This window comes from Tursiops truncatus, chromosome 14 (genome assembly GCF_011762595.2).
Source record: "Tursiops truncatus isolate mTurTru1 chromosome 14, mTurTru1.mat.Y, whole genome shotgun sequence".
In the NCBI taxonomy this organism is placed as follows: Eukaryota; Metazoa; Chordata; class Mammalia; order Artiodactyla; family Delphinidae; genus Tursiops; species Tursiops truncatus.
Window position 1 is genome coordinate 69877367 of NC_047047.1, and position 20436 is coordinate 69897802.

General features: G+C 34.5%; 1 protein-coding gene across 8 annotated transcripts in view; it reads right to left on the reverse strand.

The window, feature by feature from the left end:
* The window catches only part of NCOA1 (nuclear receptor coactivator 1), a 260501-nt gene that overhangs the window by 106293 nt on the left and 133772 nt on the right, over positions 1 to 20436 (reverse strand). For all 8 annotated transcript variants that reach the window (XM_073791697.1, XM_073791698.1, XM_019943146.3 and 5 more), the window contains one exon: positions 10616 to 10772. The gene's annotated coding sequence lies outside the window, so the exon portion shown is untranslated. The remainder of the gene's footprint in view (positions 1 to 10615; positions 10773 to 20436) is intronic.

The following is a 20436-nucleotide window of genomic DNA, read 5'->3' on the forward strand; positions in this document are numbered from 1 at the left end:
ATCACTCACTCAACATGGTTTCAAAGAAAAAAAATCTCTAAACCAATTACCCTGAATCTCCATCTCTAGCCAGATCTCCTGGGTCTCAGACACATAACCCCGCTCCTTGCCAGATAACTCTATGCAGAGGTCACATAGGCACTTCAAATTCATCTTTCCAAATGAACTTAACATCTCCTCCTCATGCAATTTTTTTTCTCTCAGTTGGTACACTGGAGTCATTCTACCCTTTTCTCTCATACCCCACATGCAAGCAAACAGTAAGATGTGTCCATTTTTATTTCCTAAATATTTCCAAAATGCACCCCTTTCTTATAATCTCCTCTCACCTGTTGCTGAACTATTAAAAACATCATAGTTTTTATGGTGGTCTCCCTGAGCCACCAAAGTAGGCTATCAAAAACATGTTTGATCATGTCAATCTCTTGCTTAAAATCCTTCCCTAAATCCTCACTGCCCAAAGGATAACATTCAACATAATATACAAAGTTTGCATCAGTTCCCATCTATTGTGTGTCCATTATAGAATTTGGTGAATGAGTGATTAAATGTTTGTCCAATCAAGTTTAGCCCAACCTATATAAACAATATATAAACAGACTATATATATTATATACTACATACAGTCCCTATATACACATATAGATTATATATGTTAATTTTAGTTTCAACACTAAGGAAAGACTTTAAAAATAAAATCCTTGATACTATCCCATCTTCGCAGCAAAGGTAAACATGAGTCAGAAACTTTAAATTGATCTCAATGTGGGTAGCCCAAGTAAACTCAGCAAAAAGTATTTATTGAGCTCCTACTATATGCCAGCTTCTGTTCTAGGTAGTGGGAGTACAACTGTGCATGAAACATTAAAAAATCACTGTCCTCATAGAGTTTCATTCTATTGTGAGGGAGAGAGAAGCAAAATTAAAAAGTAAAGTATAGAGTATATTAGAAGGTGATAAGTATTATGGAGGAAAACAAGGCAAAAACAGAGGCTTAGTTTTGTGGAAGGAGAGGGGCAGCAATTTTAAGTAAAGTAGTTAGGAAGGGCCTCACTGACAAGGTGAGACATGAGCAAAGACTTGAAGGAGGTGAGGGAGAGAGAATGACATCTGGAAGAAGAGTGCTCCTGGCAGAGGAAGGGCCATACACTTTAGCTTTACTCTGAGTGAATTAGCCAATCACTGGAGGATTAAGAACAGAAGAATGACAAGGTCTGATTTTCATTCTAAGGCTTCCTCCATGAACGATAAGCACAATCTTTCTGATCTCAGTAATTTGGCATCTAAATAAGTTTCCAGCTGCCAAATGGACATTTCCATTTGGATATCCCACGTCACCTCAAATTCAACACGTATAAAACATGATGGGTTTTTAAGTTCCAGACTTCTATTACTGACACATAAATGAGATGAACTGCACTATGGATTAATGTCATCATAGAAAAACATTTATTAAACCTCTTGTCAGGGGGAGAGGAAGGCTCTATATGGCAAGGAAAATAATTACAATTTAAGGTGGACAGCCTCAATGCAAAGGTCAATATGCCAGACTTGCCACCACAACAAAAAAGATGTTGAAAGACCCGACAATGGCTTTGTTAGCATCCATTCTCAAATACAGAACTAGAAAAATCAGCTAAGTGATATATTACTATAATGAGTAAGACTGCTACTTTCTTCTCCTATGGAGAGTCATAGAAACATAAACGAGATTAACCAGATACCACAGAAGTAAAGATGCCACTTAATTTTGTTTTTACTTAGAAATAAAATATAAATATATTTCAAAGTTTATTAAAACAAAAAATGAAATTATGTGATAAATTCATAATAATAAAGAAGCATCAATGCTAAATTTTTCAACAAAAGTAGAAATAAAAGAGAGAAGAAAATGATGAACAGGAAAGAAAATGAAAGATAAGACTTTAGAGTTCGCTAAAATCCAAAAGAAGTGTTAACTAACTCCTACTTAATGCTCAGCTTTACTTAGCTGCCAGTCTTCCCTGCCTCCTAAGACATTAGGTTATACCTATCTAAGAATTTACCCATCTGAATTCTATTGGCTCTCAAAATACTGCTGGGCATATATTTCTTATGATAATACGCTATAAAATTATAATTCTCTTATTTGTCTCCTCTTCTAGATTGTGAACTCAAAAACAGTTACTAGATCTCCTCATTGTATATCCAATATGTAACATAATGTCTAAAAGATACAGAAGCTAAAATAGGTGATAAATTAAGTGATTAAGTTATTTTACTAATATGACATTTAAATTTTTTAAATAATATTTAAGATTTTTTATAATTAAATATTTTCTGGAATCTTTCATAATGTTTTGGAATTCTTTTCTATAATTGAGAAATTGAGCTTTCTTGAAATCCTTGTTCTCCTGTTTTCAATGGAAAAAAAAAAAAAACAACCACCTTCTTGGTCTAGAAATTTGAGAACATCTCTTCTAATTCTGAAAAGGTTAAGATCTATTTTGGAGAAACCTCCTACTATATTTCACAGTACGATAGAGACACAAAAATATGTTGCATTTACACAACTGTAAACATAAGCAATACAATCTCACAGTTTGGATAATTTTGAGCAACAAATAAATCTGGATTTCAAATGAGATTCCCCAGACTATGCTAAGTCAGACTACTGGCTGGAGACTGACATCTGCTAAATTTATCTGAAATTCTGGGGTTGAGGAGACATCAGACAACAATTCAACAGCAATTCAATATCTGGCTTACCAAAATAAGAGCCAATAGTAAGAAGCTATGAGAAAGTCACCAACAATTTGCTGATGATATGATTCTGGTATTACCTGCTTTCTATTTACAAAACACAATAAACAGATAGTGGAATGCAAAACCTCTGATGAGTGAAAACTTTTACAGCTATTCTATTTGTGGAATGGCTTTATATTTGGCAGTAAGGGAACTTAAACAAGGTTCATTAAGAAAAGAAATGTTGGTTTCAGGAAGCCAATTTACATATCACCTTTAAAAAAAAGAGGTTAGGTTTCTAAGTAAAAGTATGCTGTTGATTTAAAAAGAGTTGCTAAGTTATACACAATCTCATGCACTCTCTAGAGAGCAGTTTTTGGAACTAGAAACCACATCTACCTCTGTTCAAATGGACCAGACTAAACCAAATAGGTTGGGCTGAAGAAATAGGTCAGTGCTTTATATTTCAGTTGAATTATAGATTTCTACATAAGAAATTTGTCACTCACCTCCCAGATTTAGCTGAGGACTGCATCATTTGAAAAATAAGTAACAATTAGTTAATAAACAACTCTAATAATATACTTGAAAATGCTAGCAAGCAATTAGCACAGAGAAGCACAGACATGAGAGGGACACTCTGAGAGTTAAACCTCCCCAAGTTGATAATATCACACAGGAAAAATCGTGACAAATAAAGAGCTCCTGCACTGGGTAACTGCCATAAAGGATGTTTCTCAGACTGGAGTCCGACACCTAGGGTTCTCTAAAAAAAAGTTTTCAATTTTGTCTTTTCACTTCAGTGACAGTTGAATTCTTTCTCATGTGATAAGAAAGGATGGGGACTTTCGGATTTCTATTGCCCTTTTTATGGTTAAATAATTTCCCATTGTTTGGATATACCACATTTTGTTTATGTATTCATCAAATGATGGCCACTTAGGTTTCCCATTACTGGGGCTATTTAACAACAATGCTGCTATGAACATTTATGTGCAAATTTTTGTGTGAACCTGTTTTCAATTCTCTTGGGTACGAAACTACTAGGTCATATTGTAACTCTCTAAATTTTTGAGGAATTGCCAAACTGTCTTCCACAGTGGCTGTACCATCTTAAATTCTCACCATCAAATGTACAAGTGTTCCAATTTTTCCACATCCAAAAATTGGTATTTTCTGTTTTTTATTGGTAAGTCATAAGAGTTCTTTATATTCATGTCTAGATCCTTATCAGATATATGATTTGCAAATATTTTCTCCCATTCTGTGGATTATCTTTTCACTTTCTTTATAGTAACTTCTGATGAACAAGAGTTCTTAATTTTGATGAAATCCAACTTATCTACTATTTCTTCTTTGTTTAGTAAGTACAACATCTGGGCTTCTTAAGACAGTTTCTACTGACTGCTATCTTTCCTGTGTATGGGCCATACTTTTTTGGTTTCTTTGTATGCCTCCAATTTTTTTGTTAAAAAACATATTTTATTTTATTTATTTTATTTTTTAAAATATTTTATTTTATTATCTTTTATTTATTTTTGGCTGCGCTGGGTCTTCATTGCTGCGCGTGGGCTTTCTCTAGTTGCGGTGAGCGGGGACTACTCTTCATTGTGGTGCATGGGCTCTTCACTGTGGTGGCTTATCTTGTTGCGGAGCACGGGCTCTAGGCGTGTGGGCCCCAGTAGTTGTGGCACACGGGCTCAGCAGTTGTGTCGCATGGGCTTAGTTGCTCCGCAGCATGTGAAATCTTCCCAGACCAGGGCTCGAACCCATGTCCCCTGCATTGGCAGGTGGATTCTTAACCACTGCACCACCAGGGAAGCCCAAAAAACAGATATTTTAAAGCTAATGACTGAACAAGGATTTCCTTAAACATCTGGAAACAAAAATTCTCTCTGAACCCACAAAGCAGGAACCAAAACTCAGATCATGGTTATCCCTGGCCCAGAGAAGAGTCCCTGCCACATAAGCCTCTACAATAAACATGCCCATATCTTAACTGTTATGGCCAGGAATAAAAAGCAAAGGCAAAGAAACAGATTGAAAGCAATGAGTTCTTAAAAACAGACGTCATTTTATCTTATTTCATTGATTCTATAAAATATGAGATTTTTTAAAAGTGCTTTTTGTAAAAGAAAATCCTGTGCAAACTCTTTTAAATTTATTACACTAATAATAAAGACATTATCAAGGACTTGGCAACTTAGCTTCTAAAAGTATATAATATTTGAAACAATGTATTTAATAAATTTATGTTTACTACTAAAAGTTTATTCTACAGATCAAGAGACAATGCTTCCTTTTTCTGCATTATTTTTTTCTAAATGGAAAGAATAATTTGGAAAAAAGGTTAAAAAGTATTCTTTCTTTTCTATTAGCAAATATATAGGAAGAAGAAGAAAACCAAATAAGTTTTAAACCCCCAAGTTTAAATTCCTCATATTGACTTTATTTAAAATTTAATTTTTTAAGGTAAGAAATACACATATATGCATTGGCCTTGTTAAAATACTCCTATTTAGGAAAAACAGTCAGCATATGAAACATGTTTATGGCAGCTATTGTATTAAAACAGTTTGGCAAAAATATCCTCAACATTTCCTTATAAATCTACAAAGCTAGATGATTCCAGTTATTTTAAAATGACATTGGGTAATTGTAGATATACTGTACATGTCTTCCAAAAATCAGTTCTACATTGTTCTAATGTGAAAAATATGTTGGTATTAAAAAAAAGATTAAAATCAGTCTTCCTGACTATAGCTATCTTTAACTATAAACAACAAAATAAGTATTTGATATTTACTTGCATGTTCACAGAGAAGAGTTTATAGTAATCTAGCAAAAAGGTAACAGCCTTAAAAAAAGAAAATGATGGTCATAGAGACAAAAATTAAGTGACAAAAATGTCAATCTCTGTCTTTTTCCACGAACTTCACCCTCTTTCACAGATTCAGATACTAATGAGCAGACAAACAGCTAAAGCGGGGGCCAGACGAGACTGAAGATCAACATTAGACATAGATAATCCACAGATGATTATCCAAAACCAAATAACCACATTTACTATATAAAATTACTCCAATATCTAAAATAAAGAATTAAGCCCCTGATCAGAAGTGGTTCAATTTCTCTCGAACATTTCAGAAACTCACTTTAAAATACAGAGTTAAATGTACATATATAAACCAACAAAAGAAAAAAAAATCATATTGAAATTTGATTTCTAAAGTTATAAGGTGGCAGTAATAACAAAATAATAGAGCTGCATGGGTCAGAATAATCTGACAAAATAATGGAGTTGTGTTTTGAGGGCATTAGCAAATGATCGAGTCAAGTTAAACCTTCAGTTAATTTCAGGATCATCTCCCCAGCAGGAGGGGAAGGGACATAAATTAAATCACAATACAACTCTAGCTACAATCTTCATTGCTCACATTTATAGAAAGGAGATGCATTTTTAAAAGCCCAGCTTTAAACCTAAGTCATCTTACTTGATTCATTTATATTTGGTAAAAACTTTATTGATACCCATTGAAAAAATGAAAAAAAAAAAAAATTCCCAAGCATCTCAGGTGAATAGCTGGTTAAACAGCATCAGTATCTCCTCAATAAAATACTAATTTATCTAGCTATACCCCTTCCAGTGTAATACCCAACTAAAGACTAACTCTAAACAAGTGAAACTTAAATTTCACTTTCCAGTGTTCTCAATAAAATAATAACTATGAAAATCATGCTTATAAATTTTAAACTGGAGACTCAGACTTATAAAATTTCAGAAGAGGGACCCTAACAATTGTCATCTCATACAGTGCTTCTCAACTTTTTGACTATAGACTACTTAGCACATACAAAATGCCTGTCCTGCCTATTTCCACTTTTACAGTATAAAGTTAGTAGTAAAAAAGAATTTGAGAGGAACAAAATAATAAAAAGGTTCACAGAAAAACGTAGGCCCATTAATATGTATTCAATTAAAGGATATGACAATGTAATAATATATATTGTGTGTTTATGTATCTCACATATATGAACTCATTGATTCCTCACAACTGCCCTATGAAGTGTGTATTATTATTATCTCCACTTTACAGAATCACTGACTGAGTTCAATGGTTTTATCTTACTAATAGAGAACCTATGGGCTGATGGTGACAACAATGATGATGACTAACACTTTTATAGGATTTACTATGTGCCATTCTAAGCATCTAACATAGTATTTACTTATAAACCTTACTAATTCATGTACTCATAAGATATGAGGTATGTAGTATTATAATCCATTTTAGAGATGAGGAAACCAAGGCACAGAGAGGTTACTTAATCTGCCCAACATCATAAGTAGCAGAGGTAGAAATCAAATTACCAATTCTTAGGTAATTTGGTTCCAGAATCTGGCTATGTTTTAACTTATATAACTAACCTATATAACCTAACCTTACATACTGATGAGTAGAAAAGTCAACAACAGATTCTAAATTTTGCTTTTACCTAATGCTTCTTCATTAGGAAAGTCTTCAGAAAAGTTGACATTAAGTTATACCACATCTAAAAATACTGGGTGGTTATTTACAAAGTTCTCAAACACATGAACAGAGAATCTTTCTAACTCTTCATCCAAACATCACATAGCAATAAATAAAATTAATCATATACCTAATCCTGACTTATCTTCTATGGTCATTACAAATAAAACCAATTATTTCTTATAAGATGTGATTCACCTTAAAATGTAAATGTACTATTCCTTCAAAATCTAAAGTTCTGCCTTTAATTTGTCCAAAAGTTTATAAATCTTGGATTCTAAGATTATATGTATACATATGCACACATACATAAAATTGTTTTAACAGACTTTCTCCTGAAAAAAATCTTCATGGGCTTCATTCTACCGGATAAGATTCTCAGTAACAAAACCATGAATCTCCAAAGTCCCATATCATAGTCTCTTTAGAAAGGAACATAGATGGAGACAGACAAGCTCAAAATGAGTGCCACTGTACAAAACAGCTGGCCTATACTTTTTCAAAATGTCAATATCATGGAAGACAAAGAAAAGGTGTAAACTATTCCAGGTTAAAGGAACCAAAGAGATGTGACAATTATGCAATGTATGATTCTGGATTAGACAACTGACTAAACTGTAATATAGACCATATATTAGATAATAATAATGAAAATGTTAAGTTTCCTGAATTTGATTATTATATTGTGGTTAAGTAGGAGACATTAGGAGTAAAAGATCATAAATGTCTACGACTTACTCTCAACTGTGATTCATCATCATCATAGTGGTGATGGAGGGGGAGGGGCAGGAGAAGTAGTAGTAAATACATACAGAGAGAGAGAAAGCAAATGTAACAAAATGTTTACAACTGGTGAAACTGGGCAATGGGCACATAGGTGTGCAATCTACAAATCTTGCAGCTATTTGGTATGTTTAAAGTTGGTTTGAATAAATGTTAAGGAGAAATATAAAAGATAAAAACTTTCATTGTGACATGAAGAAAACATGACTTTCTCACAGTCACTCACTGAACAATGAGTTAAAGAAAAAGACACCCAGCCCAGAGTTCAATCACTAGATTATTCTATTTTCTCTCCCTTTCTCTTTCATAAAGTCGAGGTATGAACATTTCTGTCTAAAAACTCTTAAAGAGAGGACTCTCCTACATGACTAAAATTTCTCTTAATTATAATATATCCTACTCTGCAAAACTTTTTTCTTAATAATCAGAATGCTTATTAACTTCTCTCTCCTTAAGGAGAATCAACAGTCTGATTTCAAACAACAGAAAATTTCAGTTAATAAATACAATGTATCACCAGTTAATAAAAGCCATAAATCTGGAACATGTTCGTTCCGGAAACCAATGAGGTTTTAAAGAGAGAGGTAGTAGGATCAAATGAGTATCTTCTCAAATCATGCTGCACCACCAGTCCTTGCTTTAAAGTTCTCTGCCAATTCATAGTCTTGCCTCCGTCTCCCAAATTCATTATTTATTCCAAACACAGGCATTGGTTGTCAGCCAACCAAATTTAATTGCCTTTAACTTCTATGATTGCTAAACCCCACCCTCCAAATTGACAGCGATCACTCCAGGGTGACAACTGTCTCCTCCTTTAAAAGTGGGTGGGTGGGCTTCCCTGGTAGCTCAGTGGTTAAGAGTCCGCCTGCCAATGCAGGGCACAGGGGTTCGAGCCCTGGTCCGGGAAGATCCCACATGCTGTGGAGCAACTAAGCCCGTGTGCCACAACTACTAAGCCTGCACTCTAGAGCCTGCAAGCCACAGCTACTGGGCCCACGTGCCACAGCTACTGAAGCCTGCATATATATTCTAAAGCCCGTGCTCTGCAACGAAGAGTAGCCCCCACTTGCTGCAAGTAGAGAAAGCCTGGGCGCAGCAACGAAGACCCAACACAGCTAAAAATAAATAAATATATAAATTTATTTTTTTTTAAAAGTGGGTGGGTGTGCAATGAGTCAGAGATGAGGGGGGTTTACTGGGATACTGATATTGTTCTACTTCTTAACCTGGATGGCATTTACACAAATACATTCAGTACATGATAACTCAAGAGTTATACCCTTAGGGCTTCCCTGGTGGCACAGTGGTTAAGAATCTGCCTGCTAATACAGGGGACACGGGTTCGAGCCCTGGTCTGGGAAGATCCCACATGCCGTGGAGCAACTAAGCCCATGTGCCACAACTACTGAGCCTGCACTCTAGAGCATGCGAGCCACAACTATTGAGCCCTTGTGCCACAACTACTGAAGCCCACACACCTAGAGCCAGTGCTCCACAACAAGAGAAGCCACCGCGATGAGAAGCACGTGCACCATAACAAAGAGTAGTCCCCGCTCCCTGCAACTAGAGAAAGCCTGCACGCAGCAACGAAGACCCAACGCAGCCAAAAATAAAATTAAAAGAGTTATACCCTTAAAATTTATGATTTTTATTTATATATGTTATAATTCAATTAAAACTTCCTGCTGGAAGTCTTCCCCTTACTTGGTTTACCAGTTTCTGATTACTCTTCAACTTTCTAGTCTCGGCTTGGTACATGTTTATTTTTCTCACTATAGGTTGCTATGACCATTGTCATATTCATGGATACACTAGTTCTATTCCTTCAGTTAGCTCACAAACTCTTAGAAAACAACAATTTAAAACTGCTCAAATGTACAGAATGGACGCTAGATGTAAACAGATTTAATGACTGGATTATAATAGAAATGGAGATATGGGGATATATGTATATGTACAGTTGAATCACTCTGTTATAAAGCAGAAACTAACACACCATTGTAAAGCAATTATACTGCAATAAAGATGTTAAAAAAAAATGTATAGACCAAATCTGGGGATGGTTCAGTATAGTTTTTCCCCTGCCATTTAAAAAAATTTTTATATTGGAATATAGTTGATTTACAATGTTGTGTTAGTTTTAGGTGTACAGCAATCAGTTATACATGTACATATATACATTCTTTTTTTTTTTTTTAGATTCTTTTCCCATATAGGCCATTACAGAGTATCGAGTAGAGTTCTCTGTGCAATACAGCAGGTTCTTATTAGTTATCTATTTTATATATAGTAGTGTGTGCTGCCATTTTTAATTCAGTAAGGACTTGAGGGTTTCATAGTAAGATACTGATCTGAACCAGTATTAATTTCAATGTGCATTACAGTGGTTTACAAAGTATCATCTATAACTTTTCTAACATTTTCATTTAGGAATGTCAGCACATATTTTAGAATAACCTTGAAGCTTCTCAGATCAAAGACATATTTCCATAAAAAATAAGAGTCAACAAGTAATCATTTTCACACCATACTTTTGCAGAAACAAAGCTCTTTAAAAACAGAGCTACAATTCCTACCTGGGAGACTTCTTTGTTCATAGTGAGTCCTCAGAACATATATGGTCAAATCTGGTGCTCCAGAGGGTAGCTTCCAATGGAATGGGGGAAAGGTATTTTCCAGAGATGGCTCGAGTCTCTTCACTCTTACCTCTTCTAAGGCCAATTATGCAAACAACTAAAACAAAGGAGAAGAAAAAAACAAAAGCAGAAGGGAGGTTAGACTGTCATTTTATTCTCTAAGAAATAATAAAGGTCAGAAATGCTCGGTTAAAAAAAAGAAAATACAACTTTTCAGGCCAAATGGAAAAACACTTCCAAAAGACAATGGATGAAGATCTGATTTTACAACTGAAGTCCTTCTGGTACCTGAATATATATTCTTATTTAAGACTGCTGCTTGAGTAATACATAATTGCATTCTGCCCTTAATCTCCTGACAGGTCCATTTATATGTCTTTTAAAATTTTTTTCTGGCTGCATTTGTATGTTTATCTTTCTTTTTACCTATACATTCTGATTTTTAATGTTTTCAGTTTGCACTTAATTCCTTCTTTCATTTCTGTAATACTTCTATGTATTAAAGTTACTATGATACTTAACTTTCAAAATTTTTATTGAAAAAGTTTACAAAATATATTCCTAATACCTAAAAATAAAATTCATTGAGCTCTGGTTCCAGTAAAGATGAACTATCTTGTATTGGACTAACTTGCCCACAGATAACGATGATTAACTCTGGACAAAATAAAAATTACTCAAAGACACTGAAAAGTGACTAAAAGCAGGCAGAAACATAGGGAATTTGATCACTGCAAGAAAGGAATCATACTGAATAAGATCTATACTTATAAGACTTTCCCTTAAGAGAACTCTTCCCAGTATACCCCTTAAGTACTACTGGGAGGCTAGACCTAAGGGAGAAAACCACTGTCTCACTGGCTTGAGGCATTAGAGAATGTAGTTCAGAGCTGACAGAATGCTAGATAATAGGAGGAGAAAATCATGGTAGGAAGGGCAGTACAGTAAGGGGGTGGGGGACCTTAATTCTGTATGCAGATTTTCCTCAAATCCTTGGTTGATCCAAATACCCCTATATAACCATACCACAAATGAGATTCCCTTTTGCTGTTTATAATCATACACTCCTCACTCCCTTTTTCTTAACTCCTAGCAACTACTTATCTGCCCTCTATTTTTATAATTTTGTCACTTTGAGAATATTACAAAGATTGAATCGAATAGTATGGAAACATTTTGTACCGGCTTTTTTCACTCAGTCTAATGCCCTTGAGATCCATCCAACATGTTGCATATACAAATAGTTCGTTGCTTTTTATTGCTCCATGGTTTGAAGGTACCATAGTTTCTTTTTCACCATTCCCTGTTGAAGTACGTTTGGGTTGTTTTCAATTTGGGGTTATTATGAATAAAGCTGCTATAAATATTTGTGTACAGGTTTCTGTGTGAATATGAATTTTCACGTCTCTAGGATAAACACCCAGAAATGGGGACTTCCCTGGTGGTCCAGTGGTAAAGAACCCCCCTTCTTATTCAGGGAACACGGATTTGATCCTTAGTCAGGGAACTAAGATCCCACATGCTGCGGGGCAACTACAAGTTGCACCGCAACTACTGAGCCTGCGCGCTCTGGAGCCCGAGTGCCACAACTAGAAAGCCTGTGTGCCACAACTAAGACCCGATGCAACCAAATAAATAAGTAAATAAACAGACACCCATAAATGCAACTGGATTGTACAGTAAGTGTATATTTACCAGCCAGTAATTTAGTTGTCTACTAGAACAAAAATCAATACTCTTCAGAAAAAGATAATCCACAATATTATCTACAATACCCAGTATACAATAAAAAATTACTAAACATGCAAAGAAGCTAGAAATTGTAACTCAAGATCAGGAAAAAAAAGGGGGGGTCAATAGAAACCATAAGATGATTAGTTGAAATTAACTGATAATGATGTTAAAGCAGTTATTATGAGTATGATCAGGATGTTATAATAATAAGTGAACAGATGAGAAATACTTGTAGCAAATGGATACTATAAAATAGAAGTAAATGAAAATTCAAGAACTAGTTCAACATGGAAATTTTAAAATTCACTGGACAAGCTTAATAGAAGATTTGAGATGGCACAAAAACAAGTCGGTGAACTTGAAGTCAAAACAATACCCAATATGAAGACTGGACAACTGAAAAAAATTAAAATCAAAAGTTGACTTTTTGAAAAGATAAAAAAATTATTAATACTTGAGCAAGAATGATCAAGAAAAATGAAAGACAACACAAAGTACCAATGTCAGAAATGGACAGCTATCACTTCATGTCCTACAAATATAATGTTCTAAACCACATAATGCAAATCAATTCAGTAACTGCAATGAAGTGAAAAATTCCTTGAAAAATATAAATTATTAAAACCACAAAAATGAACAGAATGTTATCTACTAAAGAAATTAATTTGTAATTAAAACAAAACAATACTCCAGGCCTAGATGGCTTCACTGGTGGGTTCTATGAAACATTTAAAGAAGTAATAATAATAATTGTGCACACTTTCCAGAAAATAAAAGGCAGATACACCCCAATTGTTTTACTAGGCCAGCAAAACCCTAATACCAAACTTGCCAAAGATATTACTAGAAAAGAAAATCAGTTTCATGAATGTAGACACAAAATAGCAAATTAAATCCAGCAATATATAAGGATGATATGCCATTAACAGAATAAAAAGCATATAAATATCTCAATAGGTACAGAAAAACATCTGACAAAATTCAGCACCCATTCATGATAAAATTCTCAGCAAGCTAAAAATTAAAGGTAACTCCTTCAATCTGATAAGGAGGATCCATGAAAAACCTACAGCTAGTATTCAGTACAACGGTGAAATATTGGGAGTTCTCCTAATATTGGGAACAAGGCAAGAATGTTCACTCTAACCACTTCTCTTCATTATTGTAATAGACGTACTGGAGGTCCTAATCAGTGCAATAAGTCAAGAAAAACAAATAGAAGGAAGCTTAGAAAGGAAGAACTAAAATTGTCTTTATTCAATTAAAAAATGTCGGTACATAAATCTAAGGAATCTGAAAAATGATTACTAGAATAAGGGATTTGACAAAGCTGTAAGACACAAGGTGAGTATACAAAAATCAATTGTGTTTCTATATAACCACAGTAAACAACTGGAAGTGCAAAACAATTTATAATAGCATCAAAAAACATAAAATACTTAGGAATTAATTTAACAAAATATAGGTAAGACCTATACACTTAAAATTATAAAACATTTCTGAAATTACAAAAGACTAAAAAAAAGAGTGACTGAATATTTTCATGGGTTCACTGAGACTCAATAGCATTAAGATGTAAATTCTCCCCCAAATTAATTCATATAATACTCAAAAATAAAATTAGTGGTTTACTTTTTACATATCTAGTGCATTTTACAATCAATGAATATAAATCTTTTTTATTTTATTTTATAATATATTTATAATGTGGGTTTTCTGATGCTTGTTTTAGGCTTTTCCTTTTTAAATAAAGACTACGTTTTCTCTACATCATGATTCCCCCCAATGCTGAATTCCGCATTAAAGTGGCATGTCTATCTAATGTTAGAAAATTGGATGATCCTATGACCTGGATCCAAAAGTGCTTACCTATTATAGTCCCTCTAAATTAAACAGAGTGCTTTTTGTATTTTCAAGATTTTCTTTCCCTTTTTCCTTGATTTAAACCCACAATTCAAAAACTCAAAAAAACTTGGACTAGTTCTTCATAATGACATAGTTTAAACTATTAAAGAAAGGAATTTATAGTTAGGTTAGCCCAACTTACATTATATTTAGTTGGGTTGTTCTCACTGTATAATATCTAGTTTATTTGCATTTGTAATCAACTTAAGTCCCCAAGACATTTCTTGGGTGATAAGATACCTCCTAATTAATACTTTGTGTTCTTTCATCTGTGAAGCACTGTATCTTTGAATTTGTTCCTAGGTAAATTTGCTTAAGAATTGGTAAGTAGTAACTGACTATGGCAAAGATGGCATTGTTCATTTAGTCAACCACAAACCCAGGTTCTGTCATTTTCTGACTTTCAAGGAAGAGCACTACTCAAAAATCATTTGTGTAGTTAAGGCTACAGGTATAATCTTTGTGAAATAATGCCACTCTCTTCTATAAAACCTAAGAGTTTTTACAGGTACTTTTTCAAAGTCAGGCAGTAACTGAAGCCAGATGGATCCTGCTAATGATTTAGGGGGTCCTGATGATTCAAGGCCAAACGGGAATACAGGAATGATGCTGAGGGGGAGGCTGAAAATAGTCACTCAGGGACTGCATGAAGACAGAAAAGCACAAGATAAATCCATAGTCCAAAAAGATATGTAGACAATGAGAAGTGAAAAATATGGGGCTTCCCTGGTGGTGCAGTGGTTGAGAGTCTGCCTGCCAATACAGGGGACATGGGTTTGTGCCCCGGTCCGGGAAGATCCCACATGCTGCAGAGCGGCTGGGCCCGTGAGCCATGCCCGTGAGCCATGGCCGCTGAGCCTGCACGCCCGGAACCTCTGCTCCGCAGCGGGAGAGGCCACAACAGTGAGAGGCCCGCGTACCGCAAAAAAAAAAAAATTTTTTTAATTAAAAAAAAATATGGAAATCAAGAGACAGGTGATACACAGAGAACCAAAGAAGACAGGAGGAATACGAAGAAATAGGGAGAAAAAGAGAGCAGTGCTGATGATCTGATGTTTGGCATTATGAGATCAGTAAGCTCACTATTCTTAAAATATAACTCCTAGTATTTATTATGTATTATCTGTGCTATCCAGAGCTCAGTATTTTAAGTCTTTTCTCACACCCCCTCACCTCCAGGAACCCAAAGCAGGAGACCTGATATGGATGGTACAAACTCCTAGGAGATCCTCATGCCTGGAGGCTTCCCATTACTTGTTCCAATTCTCTCCTCATGGGTAAGGCCTTTCTGTCTTCATTATCTGCTTCCAGTTCTGGCACAAATGCTGGCTAATGCAGCACCTCAATTCCTTTAATTTAATTTATTAAATTATTCAGTTTATTAACCTCTTATATTCAATCTGATTTAAGAACCAGACGAGGAAGCAAGGTGAAAGAAGAGTACCTATAGCACTTAACACATAGAGTAATAAAGGAAATCTATCAAACATTCCTCCTTTGTTATTTTGGAGTTAGGCAGAGGTACAGGGTCAGAATTTTAAAATACATAGAGAAACAGAACAAAGGAGTATCTATGGATCTACTACCAATAAGTGTAACAGTAAACATTTTTGATATATTTATTTTCTTTTTAAAGAAATGAAGTATTACCAAAAATCAAAAGGCCCCACACTCACACAAAGCCCACTCTTTTCACTCTGACGCCTTTTGAAAGAGATAACCATCATCATGAATTTAGTATATATCCTCTGGTCAATTTTTTTATATCCATCCATAAACAATGTACACTGATGTTTTATGCTTTAAAATATACATGTTTAAACTGTACATATTCTGCATTTTGCTGATTTCATGCATTATATTGTTTTGGAGCTCTATCCCTGCTGAGGTGTGTGTGTGTTTCATTCATATGTACATGTGAATATACCACATCTCAGCCCAGTCATTCATGTATTTAAGTTGTCTAAATTTTCATTATTATAAATAATGCCTCAATGAGTGTTCTTGTACATGGCTTCTCTTTCATATTTTCATATGCACATGTGCAAGAATTTCTAATGGTAATATCCAGAAGTGGAATTTCTGAGTTGTAGTATTTGCATATCTTCTGCTCTACTCACCATTTGTCAAATTGATTGCCCAAATGATTGTTTCACATTCCCACTAGCAGTGTGTAAGAGAACCATTTGCACCCATATTCTTTCCAACACTTGATATTGTCAGACTTTATTTTTTAACCAGTCTAACAGATGAAAATGGGATCTCATTTCAATTTGCATTTCCCTGAATATTATAGAGACTGAGCATCACAGCTGGCTATTTGGATATCCTATTATTTCAACTGGTGTTAGTCTCTTTTCATCCATTATACTGGGTACTCAATAGGTACTTTGTCTCAGTTCTGGGAAATTTTCTTGGATTATACTATTTATTCTTTTCTTTCCCTTCATTTATTCTGTTCTCTCTTTGGAACTCCTAATAATAGGAAGTTGACCCTCCTGGACCCTTCTTTTTATTTTCTTTTATAATCTGTTTATCATTTCTTTGCCTCTTTGCTTTACTTTCTAAAAAATTTTCCTCAACTCATTACCCAAACCTCTATTGAGTTTTTTTTTCTGCTATATATTCTTAATTTATAAGAATTCTTCATTCTCCGAATGTTCTTTCTAAAATACCCTATTTCTGCTTTACAGATGTAGCATCCCAACTTTCTGCAGCTGTTTTATACACACACATATGATATGTATGTATGTGTATATATGGTATATGCATATATGTACATCTATATACAGCTGGATGTGTACATATATGTATGTGTGCATATACATAAAATTTTCTCGGCTGCATAGTCTATTTTCTCCAAGTTGTTTGTATTTTCTATTTGTTTATTTTCATTCCTGCTAGTCACAGTAGATGCTTTCCTTAGATGCCTGATGGTATTTATTTAGTTGTTTGGATATAAAAAGTTTACTGAAAGCTCTAATCATGTACATGGGGCTACTGACTGTGACGTTCACTATACGGCAATCTGGCCAGGCCCTCTGTTAGGGCACAAATACTGATATGAGAAACCTGGTTCCCATTATCTACCACTTATTTACTTATTAGTTCAATACCTGTATACATATAAAGTAGTTTCAGAATTGTTAACCTGTACCCCTGTAAGAAACAATTTTACCAACTAGAGTACAGTTCCTTTTTGACTTTAGGTTTTTCTTCTTGGGATGGTCAGATTCTTCACAGAAGATTCTTCCTGTTTCCTGCCTGGAGGATAAAGGACTCAGTTTGGGAAGCCAGTAATGGAGATGAGAGCAAGAGTTCTCAGCATTCAAAATGCCAATGCTCATCTAATCCCCCTCCCCCTTCAGTGTGCCTGGTGTTCACTAGTCCTCTGTTTTAAGCTAGAGAATAAACTTCAAGGCTCCCATCTGTCAAGATGGGAGCAGTGCAGTAGTACAGTGGCAAAGAATAGACGAGACCCAGGCATCTGTTTCTTAGTTTTTAAATAATCCTCCTTATTTTAATCCCCTTCCCTTCTTCGCCTCCACTTCCAGAAGTACACAATACTACCACTGCCTGGGCCCTTTGAAGAGTCACCAGTACAAATTCAATTGGTCCTTAGCTTTCTCCACTTAAAACATAGTTTTCTTAGGTTTAATAAGATTGTTCACTATTCTAGCTGTTTTCCAGCCTCGAAAATTTTGCTGTATTTTCTCCCATTTCCCTACATCTCTTGATTTATGACTAAAAACAACAACAACCCTTGTTGACCTTATTTTGGTTGTTGTTCAACTAAACTATGGTTTGGGGTGGGAACAATATTAAATGTGTGCTCAACCTATTAATTTCTTTGGAATCAAATACTATGATACTATTTTTAATATTTTATTTATTTTTAATCTTCCTGTTATTTTGTAATCTTTTTAAGGTTTTGTTTCAAGTATGTTATTAACGCCTTAATCTTTTTGAGAATTTTAAAATCCACCATCCTGACATCCTCAAGAACCAATTAGCAATTGAAATTACTCAATAATATCAAGAATTATCTGCCAGAAACAGAATTAACGATAGGCAGCAAGTCCTATGCAACAGTTAATCAGGAAAGTTCAGAAAAAGAGTCAGCTTTAGACCAATGGAACACTTCTCCATACACCTATTGGTAGCTGATATCACGGACTGTGACTTTGGGAAAGCAGGAAAAAACAATCCATCTTCCATTATCTCATAAGGTAACAGTTGCTGAGTGTCAAAAGAAGCTGTGGTCTAATGCTCTCTTTTCTGTAAGGAAATAAAAGAAACTCTCAAACCTCTAAGGGCAGTAGATTTTCTCTCCCACATACATTAACTGTAAAGTGTGATGAAAGGAACTTGTTACTAATAACAGTTAAAATTACAACGTTTATAGATTAATTACTTTAATAAAATTAGCGCAGATTGAAGGTTATCTTTATTATAAAGTTACTTTAACTTTCCTTCTTTATGATATACTTTTTGATGAGGAGAGAAAGGGATAACGTTAGCCAAAACGCCCAGTGTGCTGGGATTAATAGCTTAGTTTAGCTCTGCTGTCAAGTCATCCTATAGTAGATTGTCATAAATAAACCATTAACATTAGTGGCAATTATAAATTATTTTGGTTAAATGGACTTAAGATTCTATAGTAACATCTGTTTTCTTATGAATTCTACCCCAAATAAACTTTAAGAAAGAAAAAGGCACTTAAAAAATTGTATGAAGAAATAAGTCTTTTTTCCTTGGGAGACTGAAAGATTTTTGAAAGAATGAAGAAAAAAATGATGCTACTTACTTTCCTATTAGTGATGACACAAGAGTCAGACTCTCCAAATCAAAGACAAAAATGATCTAAATAAAATTTGAAATCAAGCCATCCTTACTAGTGTTAAAAAAATTAAAAATATGTATTTATTTGACTTCTCTATAGTATGTAGTTGCTTTTTCTTATTAACACTATCTATGAAGAGGTCTAGAAGAAAATGAAGACTTTAAAGACAGAACTTTTTTTTAATAGAATGACAATATTTACTTAATTTTCCTTGTTAATCTTTAATTTTTAGAAGGCTGACTTCATTGTTCTTAGGATTACAAAATGCTTTTATGAAAACCTTGCAATCTCTCTCCAGAAAAATACTTATCTCTGCACACAATTTTTGGGGTGTCTTAAAAATCTGGGTAAATTCATGGGTGTTGTTTGAAGATAAAATTGTATTATGTTGGAAAGATATGAAAAATGTTGCTCTATGGTAAGAGCAAGAGTTCCAAAGGGACACTAGCTGGGAAACAGATCTTGGTAAGTGGCAAGAATTCTACCGTGAAGCAGCACTAAAGAGAACCGTGACCCCAAGGAAATTCTTCATGCACATATGCAACAAGAGATATGAAGAAAACTGTTCATGTTAGCAATGTGTCTAAGAGCAAAAAACAGGAACAACCTAGATGCCCATCATTAATAGCAGGGATTAGTAAACTCTAGTGTATTGATACAGTAAAACCTCACACTTGTGAAATAAATGAACTGAGCTTTAGCTATCCTCATCTGCCTAAAGCCAACCACATTCCCTTCTTACAACCCAGGTAGTAATGCATTATAGTTTAAAGTATGGACTGCAGAGCCCAACTCCATTACCAACTTTCTGACCTTAACCTCTCCATGCATCAGTTTCCTCAACTACAAAATGCAGGATAATACTTGTACCTACTCAAGAGTTGTTAGGAGACTAAACGTTTAATATACTTAAGTTATTTAGGACAGTGTGGCACATGGTAAACACTGTGAAGTGTTTGATTAATAAATAGACCATAGCCAACCAAGTTTAATATCTGTTCAACTCAGCAGCTCCCTTTCTAATAAATGATGGCAGCCATCATATTTTCCCTTAGTTTTTGCCAGACTAAGGTATCATGCATTTCTTTAATTATTCGTTTCAGTAATACATATTCAGGGAACTGTATGTACCTTCATATGGCTTTTGTTTTTAACTCTCATTCTGCTTCTACGGAGATACTAATACTTACATTCTAAGTTTTAAAGATTAAAAAAATCATTTTTTTAAAGTACAGTAAGAAGCCAATTCCTGAATACTTTGTTGTATCTTAATTTCTAT